At 36.8% G+C, this 18,755-nt stretch overlaps 1 non-coding gene across 1 annotated transcript; it reads left to right on the plus strand.

Annotated features, from left to right (window-relative positions):
- The first annotated feature begins 12,316 nt into the window (after positions 1-12,316).
- trnac-gca (transfer RNA cysteine (anticodon GCA)) lies at positions 12,317-12,388 on the plus strand. The gene has a single exon. It is a non-coding gene; the product is annotated as a tRNA-Cys (tRNA).
- The last annotated feature ends 6,367 nt before the right edge of the window (positions 12,389-18,755 follow it).

Here is an 18,755-nt window from a genome sequence, read left to right on the forward strand (position 1 = left end):
TCCTAAAGGTGAGGTTCCCCAAAGAGGTGGCGTCGCTACCGTACAGCACAAAGCTGGAAATAGCGGAAGGGCCACAGTATTTTAGGGTGCTGCACAGTAACCAGGTTAAAACCTGTCGGCTGTGCACGAGCCCAGAACACCAACTGAAGAGTGCCCTGACTTTAAGTGCTACAAATGCGAGGAGAGGGGACATTGCAATGCTGTCAGGTGCCCGGATTGCAGAGAAACGTTAAATTAATGTGAATGTTGGATGGAGGAAGAGGAAGGAGGTAGGGAAAATCAGGTGGACGGTCATGAAGGAAACAACGAGGAGGAGCGGCAAATTGATGAAGGACAACAAGAAATGGAAAGAGCAGTGAGAGGAAGAAGAAAGAGAACAAGAGAACGACAAAGAACAAACAATGGAGCAGGACACTCAATGGACAGTAATGGACATTTCGGACAGTTTTAAAAGTTACCTGGATGACGTGGAGAAAGATGGACATGAAAAGAAAGATCAAAGTGAGACTGAAAGTGAAGAAACAATGATGGACAAAGACCGAGAGGGGAAAGGACAATTAAGAAGATTAGTAAAGGTAAAACCAAATATCTGTAACGCAAGAAAAAGGACTATTTTAAAGGTTTTAGATAAAAGTGAAAATAGGTTTGAAGTGCTAAGGGACCTGGAGGGAGAAGATGAAGATTAATGGTTTAGGTATTTATTTGTTTTTCTTTTAATGGCTTTTAGTTGTGTTACTTTTAATGCCAGAGGACTTTTAGATGTAAGAAAATGTGAGAAAATTTTCAAGAATGAAGATGTAATTTTATTACAAGAGACTAACTGGAGGGATCGATTTATGACTGAAATAAGAAAAAGATGGAACGGAGATATTTTATATAATAATGAGGATGATAGGCAGGGCAGAGGTGTAGCGGTTTTAATAAAGGAAAACAGAGGTGTAAAATGTAAAACAATATACAATGATAAAGAAGGGAAATGTATGGCAGTAGAAATGGATATTGAGTGGAAAGTAGTAGTTGTAGTGAATGTTCATGAGCCAACGGAAGAGAACGAAAAATAAAGTTTTTTAGTGTTTTAAGAGCATTCTTAAAGAAATATAAAGAAGTTATAATGATGGGTGATTTTAATACTGTTTTTAGCAAATTAGAAATGGGTGAGGGAATGGTTTTTAAAAGTGACAAAGGAAGAAAAGAGTTGAAGCTATTAATGGAAGAAAATAATATGATCGATGTATGGAGAGAAAGAATTGAAAAAACGAGAGAATATTCAAGAAGACAATTAGTGGAGAATTGTATGTGCAGAACAAGAATTGATTTTATATTATGTACAAGGAACGTTGAGGATTTTATCAGTAGTATTAAATACGAGATTATTGAAACTGAAAAGGAGAACGAAATGTATATTGAGGATAAAAGAATATGGTGGGAAAATACAAAATATTTAGTTAAAGAATTTACTATGAAGTACTGCAAGCTAATACAGAAAAGTAAGTGAAATACGGAGAGAGAATTAAGAGAAAAATTGAAAAAAGTATTAAATGAGAATGGGAAAGATATACAACAAATAAAAGAATTAGAGGGTAAGTTGAAAGAAATGGAAGAGGAGAAATATGAAGGAGCAAGACTAAGTAGTAAGGCAAAATATATACGGTGGAGGGCGAAAAATATACAAAGTTTTTCTTCGATCTAGAAAAAAGTAGATGGAAAGCGAAAATGATAAAAGAAATTAGAAGAAATAATGGAGTGGTTGTGGAAACAAACGAGGAAATACTAAAGGAAATAAAAGCATACTATGAGAATTTGTTAAGTGCATAGGGAGTGAAAGAAGAAGAGAAACTGGAGTTACTGAAACAAATGAAAACAACCGTTGGAGAATTAGACAAAAAAGAGTGTGATGAAGAGATAAGAGACGAAGAGATAAAAAGAGCAATAAGGGAATTAAACAAAAAGAAAAGTCCAGGTATAGATGGTTTGGGGAGTGAATTTTATGTAGTTTTAAAAGATTTTTTAACTGGCATTTTAAAAGAAGTATATGTAGATATTTTTAAGAAAGGAGAACTGAATGAAAGAATGGGAATGGGTTCAATGAAATTGATATACAAACGAAAAGGAGAGAAGATACATTTGAAGAACTACAGACCAATTACGATGTTGAATACCGACTTAAAGATTTTATTGAAAATTTTAGCCAACAGATTGAAGGAAGTAATGCCGAGTATAATTAAAACCAACCAAGCGTACGGAGTGAAAGGAAGAGACATAGCAGACACAACAATAAGTATAAAAGATACAATAAGATTGTAATGTGGAGGCTGAGGCAGTAAGATCCATTTGCAGAAGTTTATTAACACAGGTAACAAAAACGAGGACAGCTGACATAAGCCCAAGCTGGCAATAGAAGAGAACTCAGGCAGGCATAAGTGGTATACTCAGGCTGGCGTTAGTAGAGGGGCAATCCAATAATCCAAGCGAAACACAGGCCAAGGTCAGGACAGGCAGCGAAGGTGCGAGAGTACGTGAAACAGTCCAGGTCAGAGATCGAAGGTCAGAGATCGAAGGTCAGAGATCGAAGGTCAGAGATCGAAGGTCAGAGATCGAAGGTCAGAGATCGAAGGTCCAGAGATAACAGAGAATAGTGCTACACAGACAGATAAGCAAATCAATACTTCACAGAGAACAAAAGAGCAAGCAGTCTATATAAAGGGAGGATAAGGAGCAACAGGTGATAAAGCTGAAGATGATGAGGGAATTCAGCAGGGCTGGATGGTGATGAGTGCAGAGAGGGGAGATGGGAGATGAAGTCTTAATACTCAGGAGAAAGGGATCTAATGACGCCAGAAGGAGGTGTGGTAGAGCGTTCTGTAACAAAGATACATGCATGAAAAGAACAAAAAAGGGTACATAATTAGTTTGGATTTTGAGAAAGCGTTTGACAGAGTAGAACATGAATTTTTTATTTGATATTTTAAAAAGTTTTGGTTTTGGAGGGAATTTTATTAAATGGATAAGAATTTTTATACAAAGGAGCAATAACAAAAATTAAATGTAATGGCTTTTTAACACTGTTTTAAAGTTACTAGATCCATAAGGCAAGAATGTCCACTTTCAGCTCTTTTATATTCGTTAGTTTCTGAACCACTAGGCCTGGCCATAAAACAAGAAGAGGGAATTAATGGAATAGGTGTCGAGGGAGAAGAAAACTAAATATTTCAATATGCGGATGATACGACAGTGATAGTAAAGGATCTAGAGAGTGTTAAAAAAGCAATGAGAATCGTATGCGTGTTATGTAAGGGATCAGGAGCAAAAGTAAATGCAGAAAAAACAGTGTATATGAGATTCGGAGGGGCAGAAGATTTAACAAATAGTTTTGCTTTTAAGGAAACAAAAGAAATGAAGATTTTAGGGGTTTTAATGGGAATAGATGAAAAGAAGGTAGGAGAAACAATGTGGGAGGAATTATTAGGGGGTATTGAAAGGAGGATGAACTTTTGGAAACTGAGAACTTTAACTTTGAAAGGGAAGGTTTTAATTCTGAATGTTTTAAAGGTTTCTAAATTATGGTATGTTTTATATGTGTCATCCATGCCATTGTGGGCAGAAAAAAGGCTGAAAAAATGTTTTTTTAGATCTTTTATGTGAAGGGAAGCCAGTAAGAATTGCGTACAACACATTAATAGGAGAAGTGGGGAAGGGAGGTTTGGGCTTAATGGATTTCTAACAAAGAAAGAATATTTTAAGAGTAAAAATAATACAAAAGTACTTGAATGAAGAAAACAAAACAGCATGGAAAAAGACAATGGAATATTTTTTAAGTAAATGTGGAAATTTTACACTTGGAGATAATATACTGTGGATGAGAGCAAAGAAATGGATGACAGAGGAGTTGCCAGATTTTTATAGGGAATTGATGAGCGCCTGGGGTAAATTTTTAACTAATGTACATTTTAATCCAAGAGGAAGAGAGAACATTTTAAATCAGCCTTTATTCTTAAACAATGGCATTTTAAATCAAGGAAAGGAGATATTTTTTAAGAAATGGTGGGAGCTGGGAATCACAAGAGTAAGAGATGTTTTATATGAATTTAAAGCTGGATTTTTACCTGTGCAGTATATTGTGGACGTAATGGAGGAGGCAAAGGAGGATTTTAGCAGACAACAGATAATTAATAAATATGAAATAATCAAAAAGGCAATACCTAAAGACTGGATAAAAAGGATTGAAAGTATGGAAGAGGGGACAAATGGAAAGGAAGTGTATGTGAAGTTGAAAGAAAAATTGTATGGTTTTAAAACATGTACGGTGAAGATGCTTTATGGTTTTTTTAGAGACAGTGTTTTTAAACAACCAATTCTTAATGGATACTGGGTGCAGAAATTTAAAGATGTAAAAAAAGAGTGTATATTGTAGCGACTACGAGAATGAACCAAACACAATTGAAGCTTTTAGGTGATTGTTCATACATAATCAAAAGAGTCTTCACATTCCAGACTCAAAATCACCAAACCCAGAGGCATAAATCACCCACAGGCTCCAGAGAGTCTGCAACCAAAAATACTTTTTATTGTTTAACTAAAGGAAGAACGTTGTCAACGTTTTATAATTCTGCAAGACAGCTCTGTTCAGAAATGGTAAAGCAAGAGGCCCAAACAAGATGCCCTAACGAGAGGTCACCTGACCCCTGCGACTAACAGACCCCGTCTTTCTTTAGGACAAGGTCCCATGAGAGATGACCTCAGACTGGAATGGCTCAAACCCCCTTAAACTTTATACACTAACACCCTTCACATATCAAAATCCAAAAAACTCATCCCAGAACAATTCTCGATGGATTTATTATCAAACATCATGCAAATACATAATTCTATGTTGTTTCTACAATATATGTGTGTGTCTAATCTGCTTAGATGCCATACAATTCATGTAATTGTCATAACACGTTAAATGTTTGAATGAAAGTGTGTTGTGTTTCATATATATATGACTGTATGCTCTTAACTCAAGAGATGGCTTGAGTGAAATCTGTGTAAAATGTTTCGTATTCTTGTAATACTAATGATGTCTAAACTGTAGCATCTCTCTGTTAATAAGGAGATCACAGATAACGAATTGATTTACGAACTCATCAGAACTGAAAAGAAAGCCACCTCCCAAATTTAGCCAGTGTCTAATTGGCCAAAACTCATCCTGGAGGTTGGACAAACTTTCAGTTTAAAATCTTAGACCAGAACACAGAAGCTGCAGGCTCTCGGGGAAAAAAAACGGGCTCTCGAAGAAAAAGTCTCGGCAGAACAACAAGTCGGGTGGGGTTTATAGTAACCATGTAGAAGCAGAGAGACAAAGAACCCAAATTAAGACCAGAAGAACGGGTTCAACAGCTTCATTCAAGCCATCATCTACTCTCGTCTCAATGTTCTTTCTTTTCTAAGTTTTCCTTTATTTTCCTTTGTGAGTCTCGGTTCTAAGTTAAGTTTTGCGGCAAAGTTTCGGCCCACGTGTCTTCTGCAAAGCCAACTTCAAACAAAGACTTCATCAAACCGTCTCAGACCACGCACGAGGAGACCAGCCAACGAACGAGCTCGGGATACCCCCTTTTACGACGAAAGGGAATCCCAAGAGAAAAAAAGGAACGGAAATGAGCAAGTACTGCCTCCAGACTCTTAAACTGAACTGGTGTATTTTGATACAGATTTAGTAACCTAAGAAACAAAAGGGTGAAATTAAGTATTGATGGTTCGTTCAGGTTGTGTCTTATAAGTGCATAGAATCTTGAGATTTCATCATCTCACTCTTAAACTCATTCTTTCCAAACTCTTTCTTTCTTTCGGCAACTTGTATGAATGCGTGTGCGTGTGTTTGTGTTAGATATTAGTTTAATGTGTTAGTCATATGCTTATAATAAATAAAGTATTGTTTGTATTTGAAAAGAGAAGCATTACTTGTGTTATGTGCTTACGAATTTATTGTCTTGAAATGCGATCTAAGCTAACTATGCTTTTACCCTAGAATTATTTCTTAATTTAGCTGTTAGCTGGGAATTAGTCTTTCTTGGCCAGGAAGATATTATATTTCCTAGAATTAATAATTGTTTATGCTTCCGTTCATTGGACGAACTGATAAAATGATCATACTATTGATTCTTCTACAGTAAATTCTGAAAATAATTAAACTATTATTATTGATCATAATCCGTTATGAATATTAATTAGTTATATTTATACGGGCGTATAAACGCTACAATATGGAGAAACATGGGGGGGGGGGGGGGGGGGGGATGTGTGGAAACAAAATTGGGATGTTTGGAATATTTTATAAGGCATAAAGTGGTTTTTACTGAGGCTGTTTTAAATAAAATAGGAATGGAACAAAACGCTTTGTGTAAAGTATGCCAAGAAAAGGAAGAGTGGATTTTACATATGTTTTTATATTGTAAAGAACTGGAGGAATTTTTAAAGAAATGTAAATGTTTAATTAAAGAGTTGACTGAGGAGTGGGATGAAAATGGAATGGAATGGAATAGATTTGTGATGTTTGGTTGGGAAAAGAAGTGTGAAAACAAAAGTTTTATAAATCTGTGTGTAATGTTAATGAAAAGTGCAATATGGTAGAGAAGAACTGTGGCTAAAAAGGAAAAAATTGTGTTGGATGTTTGGACTGTGTTTAAAAGGAAAACTGAATTATATATGGAAAGACTGTATTTGTATTTTAAAGGTGAAAATATTGTGCATGCTTTTTATGATGTTTTTACCCCAAAAGTTTGTTGTGTTTTAAAATATTTAATGTGGAAGCTGCCCGGAAGTGAAGGAGTTTTTGAAAAAAAATGTGTATGTAAATCTTGTATCTTGTATAGAATCTTGTATAGAATTTTCACACACACATCATCATTTCAAAAACAAATTACAATAGTAATAGGAAGGTTATTGTGTGAAAAGGTGGAACCCCAAAGAAGCTATTAAAGCTTTTAAGAGGGGGCCCAATATCTACATACAACATATAACATTCAAGAAAAATTCCCTCCATAAAACAAATAAACATAAATACAACAAAACACAAGCACTACAAATAAACATACGATCCCAGCACAAATATAACACTTCCAAAATGATCAAAAAGTATAAGTTAAATGCAAAATTTCCTTCAGATATTTTTTGAAAACGCTTGTTCCAAATCTGCGGACCTCTACAGACTACACTCAGGCTCGTACATTTCAAACGTCTTATTTTACCAGTAATTAACTCTTTTTCCCTTGTGTGATATGTATGCTGGGGTCGACTGATTGGGACAAGTTCACACAATCGGTCATTTAGCTTATGAACAACCTGGAATATCACACAAGCATTATGAAAAGCATTGTATTCGGTAAGTCTTAATAAACCCAGGCGATGAAACAATAGACGCGAGGGGGTATTTGGCTCAGACCACGTCAATACCCATATGATTTTTTTTCTGTAAGGACTGTATTTTTTTCAGGTAGCTAGTAAAAGTGTTACACCATATGACATTGCAATAATTTAAGTGGGACTCAAACAAGGTTTTATATAAGACGGCAAGTGCTGACTGTGTGAGAAGATGTCTTACTTTAAAAAATAGTCCAACATATTTTGATAATTTTGTTATTAACTGGTCAATATGACATTTGAATTGTAGACATTCATCAATAAAGACTCCGAGAAATTTAATGGTGTTTACTCCTTCAATAATTTGTTCATTTATTTTAAGACAGACATACTTATTTACCAATTGATTTTGTTTGGAATGAAACACGATGTAGTTAGTCTTGTTTATGTTAAGAGATAATTTATTGCACCGAAACCAGATAGCAACATTTCTTAGCTTTCTATTTATTGTTTCTTCCATTTCGTATGGATTCTTATGTGACATAAATAAATTTGTGTCATCAGCGAATAAAACCTTGTGTAAAGCCATTGTGGAATTTTCAAAATCATTTATATATATATTAAAAAAAGAAGAGGGCCCAAAATGGATCCCTGAGGGACTCCACATTTAATGGGTTTACTTATTGAAATTTTTTCATTGATACTTACATACTGCTGTCTACCAAATAGATAACTTGTGGACCAGCTAAGGGCTACTCCTCTAATTCCATAATGGTGTAATTTATTTTATAGGATGTCAAAATCAATAGTATCAAACGCCTTAGATAGATCTAAAAAAATACCAATGCCAGTCTCGCCCTTATCAATGGCATCATTGATCTTTTCAATCAAATCGAGTACAGCCATGGTTCTTTTTTTCCTAAAATCATATTGAGAAGAAGCAATAATATTAAATTTATCAAGATAGCCATATAGCCTATTGTACACTAATCTCTCTAAGACCTTAGAAACTGTGGGCAAGATTGATATGGGACGATAATTGCACATATCATTTTTATCCCCAGATTTGAACACTGGTATAATTCTGGCAATCTTTGTCCTTTTTGGTACAGTTCCAGCAAGCAGAGAGATATTAATACAATAAGTCAATGACTCCCTGATATTAAATGCTATGGCTTTCAGAATTTTACTACAAATTCCATCCTCACCAGCAGTGTACGAACTTCGTAAATTAGTAATTATTTTATAGACTTCGTCACAATTAGTTGGTTTCATAAAAAAAGAATTTGCATAAGAACCACGCAAATAATGGTCAAAAGTGATCCCCTGAGGTTGAACTATTTTGTTGGAGAGTTTTTCCCCAATTGAGTTAAAGTAATTATTAAAATTATTTGCTAAATCAATGTCATGCATATATTTATTATCCAAATTGGAGTGTAAGCCCACAGCATTTGGAAGCACAGCGTTGTTTTTGTTCTTGTTAAAGACTTCATTTAGCACTTTCCGACCTCTTAGAGTCACCCTGTGATGCTTTTATGAGGTATGTATAGTGGTTATTTTTTTCATTTTCCTTATTATATTAGTAAGTTTATTCCTGTAACTAGTATATATCCTTGTTCACAACACTAGGGCATCTTAAGAAACGTTTATAAAGCTTATTTTTATGGGTGATAGATTTTAAAATACCCTTTGTAAGCCAGGGGTTGAAACCAGTTGCACGGTGTCTGGTGTTCTTTTCAGGGATAGTACAACAAATAAAGTTTGTAATTTCATTTGTCAAGTTGTCATAAGCAGTATCAGGATTGTTGCAGTCATAGACTGCTTTCCATGTTTTAGCCCGTAAATTTTCGCTCAATAGTTTCAAGGTTCTCTCATTTAGTACTTTAATTTTTTTTTTTTTTGCAGTGGTAATTCATTCTTATTTGTAGGATCTAGAAACAATACAATCGGAAAATGATCAGTAATATCAGATAACACAACTCCAGATTCTAGTCTAGTATTTCGAATGTTTGTGATGATATTGTCAATAACTGTCCTAGTGGAGAGCGTTACTCTGGTAAATTGATTTATGGTACAAAAGAAAGAAAAGAATGCAAGGTATTTACAAAAAAAATTTAATATTATTTTAATATTTTAATAAATTCTAAATATTGAGATCTATTTCCACAAAAAGTGAATCAGAATGATTATCATCTAAGACAATGTCATCACAAACATTAATCTGATATCTGGAGTGAACATATAAGCAAACACCATCACCGGTACGGCCAAGCCTATTTTTGATAACGAGCTTATATCCATCTAGGTTAAGAATATCAGTAAAGGTCCTATCATTAAGCCAAGTTTCACCGCAACCAATAACATCAAAGCTACAGTCAACGTTAGAAAGTAAAACAGCTAATTATTCATGGTGTTTACACAAGCTTCTAATGTTGAGGTGCAGAAATGAGCAGCTGTTTGTACTATTTAAGCTTTTTAATTGTTCAGGAGTGTAATTTCTGCAGTTTAAATTTTTATCTATATCAATACAATGTTTTACATCCTCTCCATCATAATTCAACTCATCAAAGGCCATATGAAAAGATAGAATCGTATTTTAGTTGATTGGCCAAAGAATTTGCTGGGATCATATAAAAATAAAAATATATACACACAAAACCCATACATACATAACCCATACATACATACACGTAGATGTTTACACAGATTACGTTAATCTACTACTATAGTAAACTAAACTAGCTCTCTACCCACAACATTATGTTGAGAACTTTTAGGGAAAATAAATTAGGGCCAACAGTAATATAATAATCTGAAAATATAACTTTAGACACTATACTTCGGAAAAAAACAAAAAATTGCTCTCCCCTTTTAGTAATGCATAAATTGAGATTACAGAACACATATTAGGGGAAAGCGAATCACCTCTGAAGAACATGTCTCTGTAGTAAAGTCTTGGAACGTCCTAAATCAAATCAAGCCCATAGTCATCAATACTTTGCTTAACAGTCTGGTGAAGCATACAACTGTATTTCGAGGATATGCTTATACACACACGCATGCGCTCCCTGAGCAGTCAGCCTTAGTGAATAGCGTTAGTTAGACGAAAAGATACTATATACTCTTTAGCCTCCGCAACTGATGTAAATCCTTTCCTGCCTCCTTCTTTCAGTTTAATGGTGAGCCTGGCAGGGAACAGCAGGGCTGGTTTAAGTTCAAATGTATATAGTTCAGCCATTACCTCACGGTATTGTTGTCGCTGTTCCAAAACCTCCGGAGCGTAATCCTCATATATGGCGATCAGGTTATCCCGGTACTTCAGCTTCCCTCCCATTAATCGTGCTTCACAAATTATTTTGTCCTTTACCTGAAAATTGTGAAGGCGGATGATAACCGGTCTCGGCCGCTGACCCGGCTGTGGTTTCCTAGCGAGAGTCCGGTGAGCTCTGTCGCATTCCAGTGGAGAGTCAAGAATCTTGTTTCCGAAGATCTCAACCAGCATTTTCGAAAAAAAAGTAGTGGGATTATACCCTTCAATTGATTCCAGTAGACCATGCACACTAATATTCTTGAGCCGACTGCGAGATTCAAGATCAATAACTTTAGCAACAAGTTTAGCATTGCTCTCAGTTAGCTTGGTACATGTAGTTTCCAGAGCTAGCAGGCGTTCGTCCTGCAGGTTAGCATTCAATTCGAGCTCTCCGATCTTCACAACGTGATCCGTCACCGTAGTTTGAATATGATCAAGCTTTTTTTCAAGTTTCTCCATAGTGGCGTTGAAATCAGCTGTAAGGACTTTTCGATTCTCCTCTAATAAGGTGGCTATGGACGCCAGTGTCAGCACTTCTCCTCCGTCGTCAGGACTTGTGACTCCCTGATCAACTGTGCTCTTCCCAACTTTTGGAGGCATAGTTTAGCAAGATGGTAAAATTTCCTCTGTTTTGAATAAAGTTCAGTTAAAGCATAGCTTGATTTAAGTAATTAATGCAGCATAAGTTGTGAGAGCATAGCTCGGCGTGTATGTGTAGCTACATCACTTCCGCTTCCGCTTAAATGAAAGATATGTGATGTAGAGATGTATGTAGAAGAAAATATGTATTTTTTATTGTATTTATTGTTATTGTATTTTATTGATTATAATTTCTTAATAAAAAAAAGTAAAAAAAAAAAAAAAAAAAGCTTTTGACTGCAGATCAAGAGGTCCCCGGTTCAAATCCGAGTGCCCCCTTTATCATGTCCCAATCTGAATGTGATGTTTGGTAATTTTATCCTTGTTCACGACAAGCCAAACACATTGTTCTTTTACCTTCTACTGATGAATTTAAGAAAATTACTGGGATTTTTTTTTTACTTTGGAAAAAGTTGATTGAAAGGGGGTATAGCTCAGTGGTAGACCATTTGACTGCAGATCCAGAGGTCCCCGGATCAAATCCGAGTGCCCCATTATCATGTCCAAATCTGAATGTGATCTCTAGTACTGTTATCCTAGTTCACGATAAGCCAAGCACATTGTTCTTTTACCTTCTACAGATGAATTTAAGAATCCGAGGTTTCCGAGGCATTTCACTGCAGATCAAGAGGTCCCTGGTCCAAATCAGATTGTCCCCTTTATCATGTCCCAATCTGAATGTGATCTTTGGTACTGTTATCCTAGTTCACGAAGCCAAGCACATTATTCTTTTACCTTCTACAGATGAATTTAAGAAAATTACTGGGATTTCTTTTTACTTTGGAAAAAGTTAATGTAAATGGGATATAGCTCAGTGCTAGAGTATTTATCTGCAGATAGAGATGTCTCAGGTTGAATCCAAGTGTCCCCTTTATCATGTCCCAATCTGAATGTGTTATTTGGTGCTGTTATCCTAGTTCACAACAAGCCAAACATTTGTTCAAGCCAAACATTTGTTCTTTTACCTTCTACTGACGAATTTAAGAAAATTACTGGGATTTTTTTTACTTTGAAAAAGGTTTTCTGAAAGGGGGTGTAGCTCAGTTGTAGAGCATTTGACTGCAGATCAAGAGGTCCATGGTTCAAATCCAAGTGCCCCCTTTATCATGTCGCAATGTGAATGTGATCTTTGGTACTTTTTACTTTTTTTTTTACTGTAAGGAACCTAGCTATATGAAATATTAATAATCAATAATAACATGTTATGATTAATTATGAATATTTGGGTCAGTTAATTGGATTAACTTGACATGGCTAAATTAATATTACAATCAATTAATCAGTTTGTCCAACGAACTCTTTTGATTATTAATTTATTCTAAGAAAAGGGTATCTTCCCTGGCCACAGAAGAATAATTATGTCTTAGCATGTACAGCGTTTTGAGTATGTAGCAAGAACTAAAGGGACTAAGTAAAGGGATTTCTTATTGCAAGCGAATCAGAACCAAATACATAAAGTCCACAAGTTGTATTAACTAAATCATAAACATAAATAAACTAAACACACATATATACAGAAATACAGAAATAGGTTAGTGATATGATTAAATTGGAAACCGGAAAAAGGGACTATGAGAAGAACCATCAGAATTTCATTTTCACATTTCATTGAATTGAATACTTGCATTTGTAGTGGGAACAATTCTTGAAGATGTTGAAAATTTAAGTTGTTGATGGTTCCGGCAGTGTCAAGTGGAAGTTGGTTGAGAGTTCTCTTTCTCCAGGAACGCATGGCTGGTTTGTTCAAGGGTGAGGCCTGTTGAGGCCACGCCGAACACACAGGAGAGGCGAGGAAGACGGAAGAGTGAGTGATTGGAGTCGTTGTTGGTTGGAGTCTTTGTTCCAAAACTCCTGAGATTGTCCTTGGTTCTTGTGAGAGAGTCTTCTCTCTCCGGCCTAAGCCCATATCTGGTTGGATCGACGCCTGCTGGGCCCTGGGGCCCCCGTGGAGGGGGAGGGGGTTCCCCAGTATCACCAGAACAGTGTTGCGGCTGGATTAAAGAACTAAGAGAGGGAGGTCACATGTGGACTGTCTCTAATAAAGGCTAGAAAGGATCCACCCCCAAGGGTTGAACGCGACCAATAAGATCGGTGACATGTCTGAGAGGGAAAAGTGGCTCTTAGTTGATTTACAAATCTTTGTCTCAAGCATGGTTATACCTTCATTAATGCTCAGATAGCTATAACACATCCACACTGCATTCTAGAAGAAGGTGATGTAGATCAAAGTGTGAGTCATTAAATTAATTAGGTAGGAGGCATGATACAGGTGAGGTTACATTGATCGTTAGTTGGTGGTATATCAGGGTACATACCCACGGGCGTCAGTTTGGTTTGAAATGTGGTGGGGATAGAGACGCATTCGGAAGTGCATTTTCAGAAGTGCTGGGTACAAACTTGTCAGTGACGTGCGGTGATGTCTTAAAGAGGCTAGGCACTGAGTTTAAAGCCAGATTACCTGATTTATTGTTTAGGATAATAATACGTAATTAACAGTAAACGTTACGCACAAGCGCGGCATATCAAGAAATGTACAAATCAGGATGTATATCGAGTACTCTCTCTCTCTCTCTCCCTCTCTCTCTCTCTCTCTCGCACGAGCACACACATACACACGCACGCGCAAACACAAGCGCGGCACAGGCAACATCGGTAGTTATGTCCACTCCAGCATCAGAATGCAACCATTCTTAATCCTTAATTGTTGCACAGTGGCCAATTATGTTTGTCAGTCAGCAAAAGTAAAATCACACACTGCTCAATTGAATATGAAGGCAAATGGCTTGCATTAATTCAACCACATTTATCAATTCAATATTAAAGCCCATCTTTCAAGTTGAAGATCCATGTGAATAGAGGTGTAGATAAATACTGTAGGAACTCGATTTGCGTTGTAAGGGGTGTACAGTTAAAGACCCAGAACCAGATATGAAGAATGAAGACCCAGAGTCAGAATTATAAAAAATTAAAGAAAATATTTACTGAAGATAGTTTGCAGTTTCATCAGCAGAAGTCAGCTTCAATACTCGCACTGGAGTTCGTAGGCCGCCCCCCTTACAGTTACAAAGATCACAGCAGTTATACCATTTCCAAGGTCTAAGCTACGTCATTGCTTACAGGTTGAATGATTCTCATTGGCTAAGAAACATTAAGAGCCTAAACAATTTAACACATGTGAGGAGATAGGGGTGCCTATCGCCATTAGTCAAGATAGTTGTCGTCCACTCATTAGATTTAGGTCTGTGGTGGCCTCGCAGGTTAGAGAAGGGCGCCGGGGTGTCTGGTCCGAACGTCCAGAACCTACATAGAATGTCATACGCACACACACACACATAACAGACACTTACAAATAACAGCTCCCATCAAGGCTGAAGAGAGTCTGAGCTCCTTATTATCAGTTAAGTATACCAAAACATAATGCTAAAACATTCACTCATTTGGGAGAAAAACAGATCACTGGCATTTACTCCGAAGGAAGGAAATGTACTGGAAAGAATACATTTTAATACAACAATTAAAGTTCGATATAGTAACGCTCAATATAGCTTGACCATATGTCCAGCGAAGAATCATATGTGTCCACGCTGCCTTTAGGACCCTCTACTGATACCAGAGAAAGAGACAAACGGCCTTGTGGGTTACGTGGCCTTCGTGTCCTGCGTGTACTGCGTGCAATCTCAAAGTAAGATTGGAATGCACCTAAAAGAAACTGGTTACTTACATCACATGCATTTAAGACAATATAATTTCACGAGCACAAAGAATATAAAAATTATTATGTGATAATGAATATATTTGATTATTGATTTTTATAAAGGAAGTATATAAGCATTCAAAAGGATATGATTATAGATGTATTTGAAGAGGCAAGGGATTTTGACCAACCCTTCAGCGTGAAGAAATTAATCATAAATGTGCATTAAAAAAGTTTTTAAAAAGAAATTGTGAGTAAAATAACTTCCGCTGTCAAAAACGCTCTGATCAAACGTGACGCAACGGCCGGTAAATCTCATCTCTTCGTAATGGAGTCAGACATTGAAGAGGTTGCAGTAGGGGTTCATGTCAACTCTTCCGATGGGCCATTGCCTTATAATTATGAGCCGCCGAGGCGAAAGAGGGGTCAGGCAGAGTTAAGGGGAAGGGTAAATGGACAGAGGAGAGAGTTGTGGTGTGAGGAGAATCGGTGGAGGATTGGTCAGGTGTCTTGGTGAGTGACCACAGGCTATAGCTAATTGTGGCTAACGTTGTCTCCATGTTTATCACATTGCAGTATCTTTAATAAATCATATTTAGCAATATTGCTGTCGACTTTGTTGTTTTTCAAGCATCCATGTATATTGTCACCATCTATGCTAGCAACATGCGTCTTAAAATGTTTAATTTAGATCCCAGATTTTCCAAACTTAGCTGGCTGTTATACTACTCCCCTAGTATTTCCGACGGACATTATGTAAATGAGCTCGCATGTACTACGGAGTATGTGTATGAAAGCAGTTAGTGTTCTGGTTAGGACGGGAATATGCTGTTCATGTAAATATAGTCATTGTCACAAGGATCTTTTATTGTCACGTGGACTGAGTGTAAGGCATGCAGATAAATGCGTGAGTTTATCTTGGCACATTTTGTTTAACAGGTGCTTGTGTGGTAGATGTGAGGCTATGCCATCAGCAGTGGAGAGTGTGTGCTGTAGGGAAGTCGACGCCTATTGGTCCCTTGTCCAAAACCTAGATCCCCCAGAAGACATTACCTGCCTCACACTCCATCCAGGGTTTGAAGCATCCTGTATAAATCCTTTTGTGCTGCAGATAGCATACTTGAACTTCAGACAGGAGCATGGCCCTCTCCAAGCCAGCAGGCCTATGTTTTGAGCAAAAATTATTTCACACTGCAATTTAAAGAACCAGCTTTTCTACACCAAAATAGTAAATCCTGTTAAGCAGGTTTTTAAACTCAGTGGTTTCCATATACTTACTATAAAAACAATTTTGGTGTTGTGTAGTACAGTAGAATATCAGCCAACAGGACATTCAATATTTACCATTGGAATTTTTTACTGTGAAAACATGGTATGATCAAAATGTAATTAGGTCCCAATCTCCACCACAGGCAGTTCCGATACACAGCATACAGACAGGTTGTCCGCTGGGCGTACGGAATACTAGGCAGGGACATTAGGAAAGCCATACCTTCATGTGTTGTGTCAGCAATAAGGAGGCAGTTTGCAGAGGAGGAACAAACGTACAAAGGTTTCCAGTGGCCCCACTTGGAAGACGATTAATAAATTCATAGTGAAACAAACTGTATTGGTCAGTTATCTTTTATTACGTGTTAAAACGCGAGTGTCGTGCGAGATGGAGGCTGACTGCCTCATCCTTGGGAACCTTCTGGAGGGAATTGGTGAGGGGGGGCGGGGCAGCAGAGGACAAGACAGCACTGCTTTCTTGTAGGGCCTGTGGTGACTGGGAGTATTCCTCTACCAGAGAGACCATCAGATTTGTTGCGTATCCTTGAGGAGAGATGTTTAGAACACATTTAATAACATGGTTGACTCACATAAAAAAAAGATATTGAGAAACTAAGTGAAACTACTAACCGTAAGATGGTTTCTCCTTGATGGGGTGGACTACCCAGCCACCTTTCCGAAACCGCGGGTAGCGAACGGCGTAGTGTGCCCTACCCTCACTGGTTCGAGCTACATCTCTGTTGCCATTATTATTGAAATGTAGGGCTGCCAAGAGAAGTTTGTAGGAGATAAGTAGATAGAACATTAGGTCTCCAAAGCTAACCCAATGCAGTGAAATGCAACAGAAATACATGACATTAATGTTTTCAGTTCAAATGGGTCTAAGACAATGACTCAACTTTGCAATTATTTTTTTGCAAACAATATGTAATGCTGTTATCAATCAATAACATTTTGGTCCGCTATACAAGACTGCATTAGTTTTTAGCCATATTCATTCTGTCATCATTTACCTGCTACAAAAGTATTGCAATATCCTGATTTTTTTTTTTTTTTTTACTGGGCAACGATTAATCGCATCCAAAATAAAAGTTTGTGTTTACATAATATATGTGTGTGTACTGTATAATAATTTTTTATATATAAATATACACATATGCATGTATATATTTAAGAAACATTTGCATGTATATACTGTATATATATTTATACATAATTAATATTATATATAAATATAATATTTTATATATAAATAACATATTTTCTTAAATATATACATGCATATGTGTGTACTTATATATATAAAAAATAATTATACACAGTACACACACATATTATGTTAACAAACTTTTATTTTGGATGCGATTAATCGTTGCCCAGCACTAAAAAAAATACCTAATTTTATTAGTATCGATAATTAAGTGATAACACTACCTGCTGTACATCCCAAGAAAAGAAAAGCCAGTGTGTTTGGGAGCAAAGTGCAGAATGAGGGAATGGTAGGCCTCCAGGGAGAATGTCTGATGCTGCGGCGACAATTGTCGAATACCCTTTACCAGTGCTTTCCTGGCAGCTACACTCTCCAGTTTAGTGGCTGCTGGTGATCCTGAATAAAACATATTCTGTCATATAGTCTGTTGCATTTTATAACACAAGTAATTATTAGTACACATGGGGTTACGTATTGATAAAACTAAACTAAACTTAACAAGCACTGAAAAAAGTTTAGCCTCAAAACATTTGACATCTTTTAACATAGGCTACTATGTTGTACCTGGTTCAAGCCAGTCCTTGTTTCTTGTCTCTCCTTCCAACGGTGGATGTGCGCAGCTGGTAAATGCAGGAGTTCTGTGTTCATGTATGTCCTGTACATGATTTATCATACTCTGCCATTTTGCCTGCATCTCATCTGGATATCCTGTAGGGGTGGAAGCTGCGTTCCAGTAGAGATGGTTGATAATGGCTGGCCTCCACAGATTCAGATCCTCACAGTCCCTCTCTTTTGCAGCAGCATCCAGTGCTTTCTGTACACCTGTTCCAGAGCAGACAAACAGAGCAGAGCAAACTAATTATTAGGAAAGTGAACTTAACTACAAAAAACAAGTCTGTTATATAGAACTACCAACAGCACAATACATACTTTTCCAAATATGCCAGATGTCAAAGAAATGCCTTGTTCCTTCTGAACACATTTTCTCACGTACCCACTTGGCCACCTAAAACAAATAACACACAAATTGATTTTATAGAATTTAGAATTTATTTTGAGTGATACTGTGCATGTCAATACTGTTCAGCTTTAGATCTCTCCTAGCATCATTACCTAACGATTTCTGTCTGTTATCAGAGCAGACACTTGCATGTCTTGGTCCATCAGAAACTGCATACTCCGCTTTAGACCCTCTAGCTCACACCAAGAGCTGCTTGGGACTTCTGAGCTCTGTAAAATCAATTGATTATTACTGAACAGTATCAGTAATATCAGTAACTAAATCAGACACAAGA

Source organism: Siphateles boraxobius, unplaced genomic scaffold (genome assembly GCF_051911475.1).
Source record: "Siphateles boraxobius isolate OS27281-9 unplaced genomic scaffold, OSU_SipBor_1 5, whole genome shotgun sequence".
NCBI classification, from domain to species: Eukaryota; Metazoa; Chordata; class Actinopteri; order Cypriniformes; family Leuciscidae; genus Siphateles; species Siphateles boraxobius.